Source organism: Cadophora gregata, assembly GCF_030347475.1.
Source record: "Cadophora gregata isolate MNR1 chromosome Unknown scaffold_15, whole genome shotgun sequence".
Lineage (NCBI taxonomy): Eukaryota > Fungi > Ascomycota > Leotiomycetes > Helotiales > Ploettnerulaceae > Cadophora > Cadophora gregata.
The window spans coordinates 580,287-594,197 of NW_026695938.1; positions in this window are offsets into that span (position 1 = coordinate 580,287).

Consider the following 13,911-nt stretch of genomic DNA (forward strand, 5'->3'; position numbering starts at 1 on the left):
TTTCCAGAACTTCGAGGTAAAGAGCTTATCTCTATCTGAGATAACCTTATCTGGTATTCTGTGGCTTACGAAGATTGTTCTAAGGAATACCTGCGCTATTATAGGCGCGTCCTGTGTTCTAAGTACTAGTATTATATACGCGTACTTTGTGAACCTATCCGTTATCACACAGATCGAGTCGTATACGATTCCTATGACTGGGTCTTTCGAGGGTAGTAGCTCGACCACGAAATCTAAAGCGATTGATTTCCATAGGCGAGGTAGTGTTATTAGTGACTTCATGAGCCTATACGGAGCATAGTGTGATGCCTTGTTCCGGATACATGTATCGCACGACGCTACCACGTCTTTAACTACCTTCCTTATTCCTGGGAAGTAGTATTCCCTGGATAGCCTAGACAGCGTCTTAGCTACCCCCTAGTATCTATAAGTAGGCAGCCCATGCTAGTGCGTGACGAATTTAATCCTGTCCCTAGTGGGTATATAGATTCGTCCTTGGTATAGAAGCGTGCCGTCTAAGGTAAAGGAGAATCCTTCGCCTAGCTGCTTCTTCTGTTCAGCTATAACCGGGTCGTTAGTATAGCCCCTCCAGACTTTCTCGGCGACCTAGCCCGTTGAGGCTAGCTGTTAGTGATTAACTATTAGTGAATCACTATCCTTCCGCAGTATAGTATAGGATTCGTGAGTTTTGTTTGCAAGATATTCTAGTTTCCTGCTTAGAGTGTCAGCTCTAGCGTTTTCCGTTCCCTTGACATAAGAAATTCGAAGTTTTATAGTAGAGAGCGTTTCGTACTAACGAACCTACTATCGGTTTAGTTCCTTGGTAGTCGTAAAGTAAATGAGATTCTTATAGTCCGTTAGGATCTGTACTTCGTGGGCGGCGCCCTCGAGGTAGACCTTCCATTCGTGTACTGCGTCTATAATTGCTAGCAACTCTTTGTCGTATATATCGTAGTTAAGTTCTGCTAGTGATAGTTTCCGCGAATAGTAAGCGACTAATTGCTATCTTCTGTCCTCGCCCGGCTAGCTGAGCACGGCTCTAATAGCGTAGTCCGAAGAATCTGTCTCTATGCGTATTTCTTTATCGGGGGTGAAGGAAGTGAGTACTAGTTCCGCGATAAAAGCCGCTTTAAGTGCCTTAAACGCTTTTCGTGCGCTGTCGGACTAGTGGAATTCCTTGTCCTTATAGGTTAACTCCGTGAGTGGCCCGGCGATCTTCGAGTAGTCTTTAATGAATCGCCTGTAGAAGTTAGTAAACCCGAGGAATAATTATACTTCTTTAACACTCGTGGGCCCTGTTTACTCGATAATTACTTTGATTTTCTTAGGATCTATAGCTAATCCTACGGTAGTGACCACATAGCCTAGAAAGATAACCTCGTTCACGTGGAAGTTGTACTTCTCTGGTTTAAGTAATAGGTAAGCGTCCTCTAGCCTCTGGAGAATAGCTGTGACGTCCTTCATATGTTGCTCCTCTAATTTAGAGTAGACTAGTATATCGTCTAAATAGCATATACACGTTATATCTAAGTAAGGCCGTAAAACATTATTGATCAGATGCTAAAATATAGCTGGTACGTTAGTTAAGCCGAAGGGCATAACCGTGTACTCGTAATAACTGAAACGAGTGCGAAATACTATTTTCTCTTCTTTACCCTTAGCTATCCTAACGAGGTTATATACTCCTCTTAGGTTAAGCTGAGTGAAAATCTTAGCTCTAACGAGTCTATCCTGTAGCTCCTTAGCTAATAGTAGTGTATAACAATCCTTCTTTGTGGTATTGTTTAATCGACGGTAGTTGATATATATTCGTCGTCTACTGTCTTTCTTTTCTGCGAATAAGACGTTACTCCCCTATAGAGATTTAGACTCTCGGATGAATCTCTTCGCTAGGTTTTTATTGATATATTACTTAATTGTTATTAAGTCTGTCGCTGAATATTCCCTAAGTAGTTAGAATATTAGTTTAGTACCTGGTTCTAACTTGATCCGATAATTGTAGTCCTAGTGTTTCGGTAAGGCCTCGATGCCTCGTTCTTCTTTAAATAGTGCTGTAAACTTCTTGTATACTGATGGTATATCTTTTATTAGTGGACCCTTATCTTAGTGTCTGAGCTCTTCCTTAGAGGTAGCGCTAACCTCTCGAATGCTTATTACTTCTGTTCCCGGTAGATAACAGTAGTCTTAGTAACAACTAAACTCAAGTTTTCCTATCTGCCAATCGATAATAGGATTATGCCTTTCTATCTATAGCAGCCCTAGGATAATATCGTGCCTTCTAATCCTAACGATATCGAATTAGATTATTTCGGAGTGTCCGGCGATACCTATATAGACTGGAGCAGTCTGGACCTTAATTAGTCTATTAGAGGCGACCTTACTATCCGCTAGTACCAGATAGTATCCCTTGTCCTTTACTTTAGTTAACAGGTAGTGCTCGAGTATAACAATAGGAGACATGAAGTTCCCTTGTGCCTTAGAGTCTACTATCGCCTAAAGCTTAACTCCCTTGATTTTAACCTCTAACGTGAGATATTTATCTCTAATAGCGGTAAGTTGCTGCACATAGAAATATTCCTAATATACGCTATAGTCGAGGATACTTTCCTATACCCTTCGATTACTATAGCTTAAGCTGACCTTATATACGAGCCCTATTCCGAGTTCGGTGTATATTACTAGGTTGTATATCTTATAATAGTACCAGCCGTTATTATTAACGTGGACCTATGTCCTATTATATCGGTTCTTAGCTATGATTTCCTATTCCTCGCCTACCTCTAGTGGCGCGCTGGTGTTAAGAATAATAGTATTCTGGAGTAGCAAGTGCTGTATAAAGGTCGTCGGTCCTTCCTAGCTACCGGCTATTCTCCATCCGATATACTTATAGTCCCGGTAGACTACTTCGTACCTTGCCCCCTATAGTGGACCCCCTAAGCTAATAAGGCCTGGTTCTTGATAAGTAACCCCGGTGGCTATATTAGTCTAGTAGCGAGTGTTACAGCTAACCTGATACAGGCTCTCTTCTCTTTAGGTAACTTCCTAAGTTTCACCTACTTTTGGTCCTGAGAGTTCAGGTTGAGGTGGCCCTGGTTCCGGAGTCTACTCTAGCTCCTGGGCTTCTTCCTCGCTGTTACTCGGTATTGGCTCTATGTCGTCGTCTGGCTTAGAGCTGTTGTTGTCTCGGTATATATAGTCCTTAGGGGGCGTGCTAACGATGTCTTACTCGAGCTGATCCACGACGCTCGCGGAATCTCGCTTACTGTTGTTAGAATCGCTTAACTAGGTGTAGATGTGATTCTCCTTGAGCTTATCTAGAGTCATATGTCGATATGTCGCGGCGAGTTATCGTGTTAGTTTATTATAAGAGCCACGTCTTATTGCGTTAGTATGTTTCTTATCTGTCTACGACTTCTTTTGTCGATAAGAGCTGGCTATATAACTAGGAAAGCTATACTCGAAGTATAGCTTCTTTTCTCGTCGCTCGCTTATAACTTTCTTAGATAGCCCGCCGCTACGTGGCTTTCCTTGATGACTTGGCTTCCGGAACGTCGTATCGAGTTCTATTTCCCGAGGGTAGAATAGTTTCTTATTATTACCCTCTCTTCCTTAGTATATATGCGTTCCGGAGCGGTATTAGCTTTTCTTCTCGAGTGCCCTCTTGTAGTTTCGGTTGTTAATCTTAATAGCTATTTCGATAAGTTCTTGTAAGTCAGTAGGCGTGTCCGATCTTGCTATCTTATCTTTCACTCTGTTTTTCAATCCTTTGTAGTACTGTGCCCGAAGGGCGTCGTTATTCCAGCTGGTCTGATTCGCGAATTGCTGGAAGGTAGTAGTATACGTGGTTGCTGACCTGACCTGCTTTAGGTTCTGGATGTTCTGTTCGGCGGTACGGTTCTGATCGATGTCGCTGAAGACGCGGTTGATCCTATGCTTGAAACCCTCGAAGGTTATAAAGATCTTCTGGGATTCCTTGGTTATTGCTATAGAGACTCTCCTATCCTTAGTCCGGTTCTGAATATAGTCCGAGAGGAAGGTCTCGATCCAGTTGAAGGCAGATCTCCGGAGGAAGGATGAAGCCTAAAGGACTTTGTTAGTCTCCGTAGCGAACTAGTGACTGTTGAAGCCCGTATAGAGCTTAACCTACGTGAGGTATGCTCTGAGCTTAGATCGGTCTCCGTAGTAGAGATCCGGGGCAGTGATCTTAAGTATGTTCTTTAAGTCGAAGACCTTAGCGGGAGCCGAGTAGTTGTTCGACGATCCTTTAACGGAGGACATGTTATCTTCGTGAGTCGGTACCTCTAACGAGAAGGTGCTTAAAGTGTAACGGTCCGGTATTTACTCGCTGTAAATACAGAAGGCTATAGTTGATCTCTGATGATCGAGAGGTAGGTGTATCACGTAGATAGGAAGATAGTTACTAAGTATTAGAATACTATTTGAAGTTAAGTACGAAGCTCCTATCTAATAGTAGACGTGCTAGTCTTATATAGAACCTTTGTTCGCCTTAGATCCCCTGGGATACTAGATCCTTAGATCCTTAGATCCGCTTTCCTATAAGGGGATCTAGGGATCTAGGGATCTATCACGTGACCTATTGTCTACCGTGATCTAGGTAACTATTACTACTAAAGCGTGAGTGTATAGTAGTACTACTCGCTGTCCTGTATTATTCCCTAGCTAGTGCTACCCTATTGATAGTACCGCTCCCTTATTGGTACTAATGCCCTTATAGTACCACTGATGGTTTTATCATTATATAGGTGCCAACTGAACTGTAGCGCTAAGGGTCTGTCACAATTAATAGACTACTAATAATTAATAACGATTATAATACTAAGATATATATAGTATATAATACTAAGGTATTCTTAATAAAGAAAGAGATAAGAGATTAAGAGCTTTCTATCTAACTATAATCTAAGAGTAAGATTATAACCCTAGGATTACTATTCTAAAGATCCTATTAAGTAGAATATAAAGCTCTTATTAAGAGAGGTATTTTTATCCTTATTTATAAGAATAACTCTAGAGTAAAAGGCTAATATATCTTTAAGTCTAGAATAATAGATAAAGTTAAAAGTAAAAAGATAGTAAGCTTATATAAGAAATCTAAGCTTATTATTTAATACTTTAATAATAAGAGTAAATAAGAGATCTTAACTTAATCGCTAATAATCTAATAAGTTAATTAAAGACTTATTATATACTTAGCTATAATACTTAGCTATCTGGAATATATTTAAAATAACTTCGAATTAAGGCTAGTAATATAGAATATCACTTAGGCTTATACTTAGGTAGTAATAAAGCTTTTTTATAAGATATTTATATAGCTACTAGAAAAAATTACTAATAAGTTTCTACTTAGAATAATATTTATAATAATACTTCTGTTATATAATATACTTAAGTCTAGAAACTACTAGTTTAATATATACTATAAGTATTATATAAGAAGCTTTTAAATAGAAATATTAACTTATAACTTATACCTCTTAATAAGTACTAAAGGAACTAATAAGTTCAGAATTATAGGAATATAAATAGATAATACTCTTATTCTAAGAGATAAGATATTCTTAGTAAGAGAATAAGAAGCGATTAATTAAGCCGGCTTTATAATTAAACTAATATAAGTCCTAAACTAATCTGAATCGCTAATATTTAATAGATATACTATTTATATAAAAGAGAGTAGCTTCTATATATCTTAGAAGAGTTAAGGTATAAAGCTTAAATAAGTTAATATTACTAAGGGTGATTATAAAAAAGCTTATATAAAGTAATAAGCTCACAGAGCTTACCTTATAATAATCTATTAGCTAGAAGCTATATTTAACTTATTAGTAGTAGTATAGTACTAAAATCTAATACTTAATAATATTAAAGCTCTAAATCTATATCTTAAGTAGTAGATAAAGAACTTAAGAAAAGATCTATAGTATATTCTTATAAACCTAAGTTCTATAAAGATCTACGCCTTTATTAATAGATCTTTTATAAATAATAAAGACTTTAGCTCCTAGATTAGTTTTATACTAGTAATTAAAACTGAATTAAAAGGGTTTTAGAAGTTCTCTTTTTCTAGTAACTTAATATATATAAGTTCTATAAAGTATAAGAAAGTTACTTAAGTAGTACTTACTTCGGAATTATATACTATAGTAATAGAGATTAATATATTAATATCCCTAGTAATTATAGTTAATATAATAACTAATAAGCTAGGCCTCCTAAGGCTTTCTACTATAGTTTATACTAATTCTCTATCTCTTTATAAATATATTATTAAACTTAGTACTATAAACGAGAAGCGTTTAATAATTAATATTATAGTAATTTATTAATTATATAAGTGTAGAGAACTAATAGAGATATAATAGATTAATAGAGTAAGTAACTCTACTAATACTATAATAAAAGCTAGTCTAAATAAGGCTCTCTAAGAGTTTATTAATACTAACTAGTTAATAGTAAAAGTAAAAGGATAAGTAGAGAGGTTAGATAGAGTTAACTCGGACTTATAGTAGAGGCGTTTTAACGCGTTCGCTTATTTTTCCTATATTAATTTCCTTATAACTCTCTTTTATTACTTGTTTATTTCTTTATAATTAAGTAAGATATTATAATAAGAATAACTTTTATTTTAAAATAATTACTCTCTAATTTAAAGCGCTAATAAGTAGCTTTATAATAATACCTTAATAGTAACTAATTACTAGTTTTACTATAAAGAGCTACTCTTATATAAAAGTATAGAGAAAATACTACTATAAAGAATTAACTATAAAACTAATCTGAAATAGAGCTAAGAACCCTTTACTTTTATATACTATTCTCTTTAGGACTACTATTAGTAGTTTCTTTCTTCTCCTAAGGAAGAGAAAGTAGAGAGGTCGAGTTAAGTACTAGAGTACTATTACTACCCTCTCTTACTTTAAACAGCTAATTAATTATAATAAAGCTAGAAGAGCGAATACTTAAGCTACTTCTATTACTAGAACTAGAACTATTAGTACTACTAGTTAAACTCTTCTCTAAACTACCTCTAAGAGTACTATAAGTACTTATCTTTATATAGTACTTTAATAGACCCAGACTATTTAGTAAAGCCTTCTACTTCCCTAATATAGTTCCTAACTTCTATAGCGCTATAAGTATTTCCTATAATATAAGCTATTAGATTATATCTAATAAAAGGAAGTAAGAGAGTTAGTTAAGAAAAGGGAAATACTTATAGTATTCTATTTTATAATTTCAGCTATCTTACTATATATAATATAGATCTTCGCTAATATAATTCCCGCGGCTAATATTATATCTTTTAGAGTATTAGCGTTAGTAATAGAGATAATGTTCTAAAGGGTAGTACTAGCTTTAAGAAAAAGGTCTTTATCTCTACTAGTAAGAGTATATAACAGTCCGGTATTTACTCGCTGTAAATATAGAAAGCTGTAGTTAATCTCTAATAATCGAGAGGTAAGTGTATCACGTAGATAAGAAGATAGTTACTAAATATTAGAATACTATTTAAAGTTAAGTATAAAGCTCCTATCTAATAGTAGATATACTAGTCTTATATAGAACCTTTATTCGCCTTAGATCCCTTAGGATACTAGATCCTTAGATCCTTAGATCTGTTTTCCTATAAGAGGATCCAGGGATCCAGGGATCTATCACGTGACTTATCATCTACTATAATCTAAGTAACTATTACTACTAAAGCATAAGTGTATAGTAGTACTACTTAATTATCCTATATCCTTCCTTAGCTAGTACTACCTTATTAATAGTATTACTCCCTTGTTAGTACTAATACCCCTATAGTACTACTGATGTTTTTATTATTATATAAGTGCTAACTGAACTATAGCGCTAAGGGGTCCGTAATACTATCCCCCTCTTAGCCTAGCGTAATCCCTACGCTTAAGTATAACCTTAAGAAACGTTAATAATTACTAATAACTATTTTCCTTATCTATTATATCTAATGTTATAAAGAAATCAAGTATCACTCAGATAAAGAAAAAACAGAGTATCTAGCTCGCGCTCTATATTAAGCGTGCTACGCAACTTATAAAGCCTTATTCCTTCTACTATAGCTTTTCTTGTACTTACTTCTTAGATTTATCTATTTCGAAATAATACTCTAAGTGTGTTCACTTAAAGTGTTATAATTATAGCACCTTAAGGTATATTAAGAGGTTCACTCCTAAATAACCTATATATTAGTTTAAGATAAGAAAAACCGTAACCCTTACTTACTCTTTAACGCCTCCCTCTAAGCTTATTAAGGATAATCCTACTTCTTAGTTCCTTACTTTTAAACCTAATGCTTACTTAGTATCCTTCTTTAAGAGCCCGGCCCTTGACCTTAGATCCCCTTCTTTCTAAGTAAACCTAGATTTCTTTAATAGAATCTTTATAAAAGCTTAAAGTAGCGGAGGTTAGATTTAGGTTCCTAAGTGTTTTCTAATTATAAGTACCCTTTCTATTTAATCAGATATTTTAGTTTACTATAGAAATACTAATAGTCAAGAATAGCCTTTACCTTATATTTAGTGTTCAGATTAATCAGTTATATTTTAGTAATAGGAGCTAGTAGTGCTCCTAGCGATACTAGTTCAAGGAGAGATATATAGAATACTAGGTAGATATTTATTATCTTTAGTAGAGCTAGTTAATAATTAACTAGTCCCTTGACTTTAGTAATCTTAAATAGTCCTAGCTTCTTATAATCTAATTTATAACTTAGTTGCTTAGTTATAATATTTCTTCTAAGTAAGTAGACTTTATCCCCCTCCTTAAGTATTAATCCTATACTACGCTTTCTATTATAATAGATTACAGATCTTTATATAATAAAGAGAATATCAGCTGATAATTCTTTATAGAGCTGCTTAAGCCTATCTGCCTATAGTATAGCTTCCTACGTAGTCCCTTAATAGGTTATTAGTAGATTATATACTATAGGATTATACTTATAATTCGCGTAGAATAGCGATACTCTAATAGTCTCTTAATCCGCGCTATTATATATAAACTAAGTAAGTGGGAGCAGTTACACTTAGTTATCCTGCTTATAGTTTATATAACACTGAAGATAAGTCTTTATTATCTAGTTAATTTATTCTATCTATATATTAGTCTAAGGATAGAATATAGTTAATATTTTCTATTTTATCCCTAAGAGTATAATAAGAGTTTTCTAGAATTTCAAGGTAAAGAGCTTATCTCTATCTAAGATAATCTTATCTAGTATTCCGTAGCTTACGAAGATTATCCTAAGAAATACCTGCGCTATTATAAGCGCGTCTTATATCCTAAGTACTAGTACTATATATACGTACTTTATAAACCTATTTGTTATTATATAGATCGAATTATATATAATTCCTATAATTAGATCTTTTAAGAGTAGTAGCTTAACTACGAAATCTAAAGCGATTAATTTCTATAGGTAAAGTAGTATTATTAGTAACTTTATAAGTCTATACGGAGTATAGTATATAGCCTTATTCCGGATATATATATCGCACGATATTACTATATCTTTAACTACCTTCCTTATACCTAGGAAGTAGTATTCCCTAGATAGCTTAGATAGTATCTTAGCTACCCCTTAGTATCTATAAGCAAGTAGCTTATACTAGTACGTAACGAATTTTATCCTATTCTTAGTAGATATATAGATTTGTCTTTAGAATAAGATAGTTCCTTCTAAGGAGAAAGAGAACTTTTCGCCTAATTAGTATCACTATTCAACTATAACCGGGTTATTAGTATAGCTTTTCTAGATTTTCTCTATAACTAGCTATCCTATTATAGCTAGCTATTAGCTATTAATAACTAATGAATTACTATCCTTCTATAGTATAATATAGGATTTATAGGTTTTATTTATAAGGTACTTTAGTTTCTAGCTTAGAGCGTTAGCTTAAGTATTTTCTATTCCCTTAATATAAGAAATTCGAAGCTTAATAGTAGAGAGTGTTTTATACTAACGAACCTACTATTAGTTCAGTTCCTTAGTAGTTATAAAGTAAATAAGATTCTTATAGTCTGTTAGGATCTATACCTTATAAGTAGCGCTTTTAAGGTAGACCTTCTATTCGCGTACTACGTCTATAATTACTAGTAACTCCTTATTATATATATTATAGTTAAGTTCTACTAGTAATAGTTTCCGTGAATAATAAGCGACTAGTTACTATCTTCTATCCTCGCCTAGCTAACTAAGCATAGCTCTAATAGCGTAGTCCGAAGAGTCTATCTCTATACGTATTTCTTTATTAGGAGTAAAGGAAGTAAGTACTAGTTCTGTAATAAAAGCTACTTTAAGTACCTTAAACGCTTTTCATATACTATTAGACTAGTGGAATTCCTTATCTTTATAAGTTAACTCTATAAGTAGCCCGGCGATTTTTAAGTAATCTTTAATAAATCGCTTATAGAAGTTAGTAAACCCGAGGAATAATTATACTTCTTTAATATTTATAGGCTCTATCTACTTAATAATTACTTTAATCTTTTTAGGATCTATAGCTAATCTTACAGTAGTAACCATATAGCTTAGAAAGATAACCTTATTTATATGGAAGTTACACTTCTCTAGTTTAAGTAATAAGTAAGCGTCCTTTAGCTTCTAGAGAATAGCTATAATATCCTTTATATATTACTCCCCTGATTTAGAGTAGATTAGTATATTATCTAAATAGTATATACATATTACATCTAAGTAAGGCTACAAAATGTTATTAATTAGATACTGAAATATGGCTAGTGCGTTAGTTAAGCTAAAGGGTATAACTATATACTTATAGTAACTGAAACAAGTACGAAATACTATTTTTTCTTCTTCACCCTTAGCTATCTTAACAAGGTTATACACTCCTTATAAGTTAAGCTAAGTGAAAATCTTAGCTCTAACAAGTCTATCCTACAGCTCCTTAGCTAATAGTAGTATATAACGATCCTTCTTTATAGTATCATTTAATTAATAGTAGTCGATATATATTCATTATCCTCCGTCTTTCTTCTCTACGAATAAGACGTTACTCCCCTATAGAGATTTAGACTCTCGGATAAATCCCTTCGCTAGGTTTTTATCGATATATTACTTAATTATTATTAAGTTTATCGCGAAATATTCCCTAAGTAGTTAGAATATTAGTTTAGTACCTAGTTCTAACTCGATCCGATAATTATAGTCCTAGTATTTTAGTAAGGCCTCGATACCTTATTCTTCTTTAAATAGTACTATAAACTTCTTATATACTAATAGTATATCCTTTATTAGTAGACCTTTATCTTAGTATCTAAGCTCTTCCTTAGAGGTAGCGCTAACCTCTCGAATACTTACTACTTCTATTCCTGGTAGATAATAGTAGTCTTAGTAATAACTAAACTCAAGTTTTCTTATCTACTAATTAATAATAAGATTATACTTTTCTATCTATAGTAACCCTAGGATAATATCGTGCTTTCTAATCCTAATAATATCGAATTAGATTATTTTAGAGTATCCGGCGATACTTATATAGACTAGAGCGATCTAGACCTCGATTAATCTATCGAAAGCGACCTTACTATCTACTAGTACTAGATAGTATCCCTTATCCTTTACTTCGGTTAATAAGTAGTGCTTAAGTATAATAGTAAGAGATATAAAGTTCCCTTATACTCTAGAGTTTACTATCGCCTAAAGCTTAACTCCCTTAATTTTAACCTCTAACATGAGATATTTATCTCTAATAGCAGTAAGTTACTATATATAGAAATATTCCTAATATACGTTATAGTTAAGGACACTTTCCTATACCTTTCAATTACTATAGCTTAGGCTAACCTTATATACGAGCCCTATTCCGAGTTCAGTGTATATTACTAGGTTATATATCTCGTAATAGTACTAGCCGTTATTATTAACATGAACCTATATCTTATTATATCAGTTCTTAGCTATAATTTCCTATTCCTCGCCTACCTCTAGTAGCGCGCTAGTGTTAAGAATAATAGTATTCTAAAGTAGCAGGTACTATATAAAAGTTATTAGTCCTTCTTAGCTACTAGCTATTCTCTATCCGATACGCTTATAGTCCCGGTAGACTACTTTGTACCTTACTCCCTATAGTAGACCTCTTAAGCTAATAAGGCCTAGTTCTTAATAAGTAACCCCGGTAGCTATATTAGTCCAGTAGTAAGTATTATAGCTAACTTAATACAAGCTCTCTTCTCTTTAAGTAATTTCCTAAGTTTCACTTACTCTTAGTCCTAAGAGTTTAGGTTAAGGTAGCTCTAGTTCTGGAGTCTAATTAGGTTCCTAGGCCTTCTTCTTGCTATTACTTAGTATTAGCTCTATATTATTATTTAGCCTAGAGCTATTGTTATCTTAATATATATAGTCCTTAGGAGGCGTGCTAATGATAGTCTACTTAAGCTAATTCATGATACTTACGGAATTTCGCTTACTATTATTAGAATCGCCTAACTAGGTATAGATATAATTCTCCTTAAGTTTATCTATAGTTATTTATTAATATATCGTAGTAAGTTATCATATTAGTTTATTATAAGAGCCACATCCTATTATATTAGTATATTTCTTATCTATCTACGACTTCTTTTATTAATAAGAGCTAGCTATATAACTAGGGAGGCTATACTCGAAGTATAGCTTCTTTTCTTATCACTTACTTATAACTTTCTTAGATAGCCTACTATTATATAGCTTTCCTTAATAACTTAGCTTCTAGAACGTCGTATTAAGTTCTATTTCCCAAGGGTAGAATAGTTTCTTATTATTACCCCCTCTTCCTTAGTATATATATATTCTAGAGTAGTATTAGCCTTTTTTCTTAAGTGCCCTCTCGTAATTTCAGTTATTAATCTTAATAGCTATCTTAATAAGTTCTTATAAGTTAGTAAGCGCGTCCGATCTTACTATCTTATCTTTTACTCTATCTTTTAACCTCTTATAGTACTATACCTGAAAAGCGTTATTATTCTAGCTAGTCTGATTCGTGAATTACTAGAAAGCAGTAGTATACGTAGTCGCTAACCCGACCTACTTTAGGTTCTAGATATTCCGTTCAGTAGTATAGTTCTAATTAATATTACTAAAGACACAGTTAATCCTATACTTGAAACCTTCGAAGGTTATAAAGATCTTCTAGGATTCCTTAGTTATTACTATAGAGACTCTCCTATCCTTAGTTTAGTTCTAAATATAGTCCGAGAGAAAAGTCTTAATCTAGTTAAAAGTAGATCCCCGGAGAAAAGATAAAGCCTAAAGGACTTTATTAATCTCCGTAATAAATTAGTAACTATTAAAGCCCGTATAAAGCTTAACTTATATAAAGTATACTCTAAGCTTAGATCAGTCTCTATTATAGAGATCCAGGGTAGCGATCTTAAGTATATTCTTTAGGTCGAAGACCTTAGTAGGAGCCGAGTAGTTATTCGACGATCCTTTAACAGAGGATATATTATCTTTATAAGTTAGTACCTCTAATAAGAAGGTGCTTAAAGTATAACAGTCCGGTATTTACTCGCTATAAATACAGAAGGCTACAGTTAATCTCTAATAATTAAGAGGTAAGTGTATCACGTAGATAGGAAGATAGTTACTAAGTATCAGAATACTATTTAAAGTTAAGTACGAAGCTCTTATCTAATAGTAGACGTGCTAGTCTTATATAAAACCTTCGTTCGCCTTAGATCCCTTAGGATACTAGATCCTTAGATCCTTAGATCTATTTTCCTATAAGAGGATCTAAGGATCTAAGGATCTATCACGTGACCTATTATCTACTATAATCTAAGTAACTATTACTACTGAAGCGTAAGTATACAGTAGTACTACTCGATTATCCTATATCCTTCCTTAGCTAGTACTACTCTATCGAT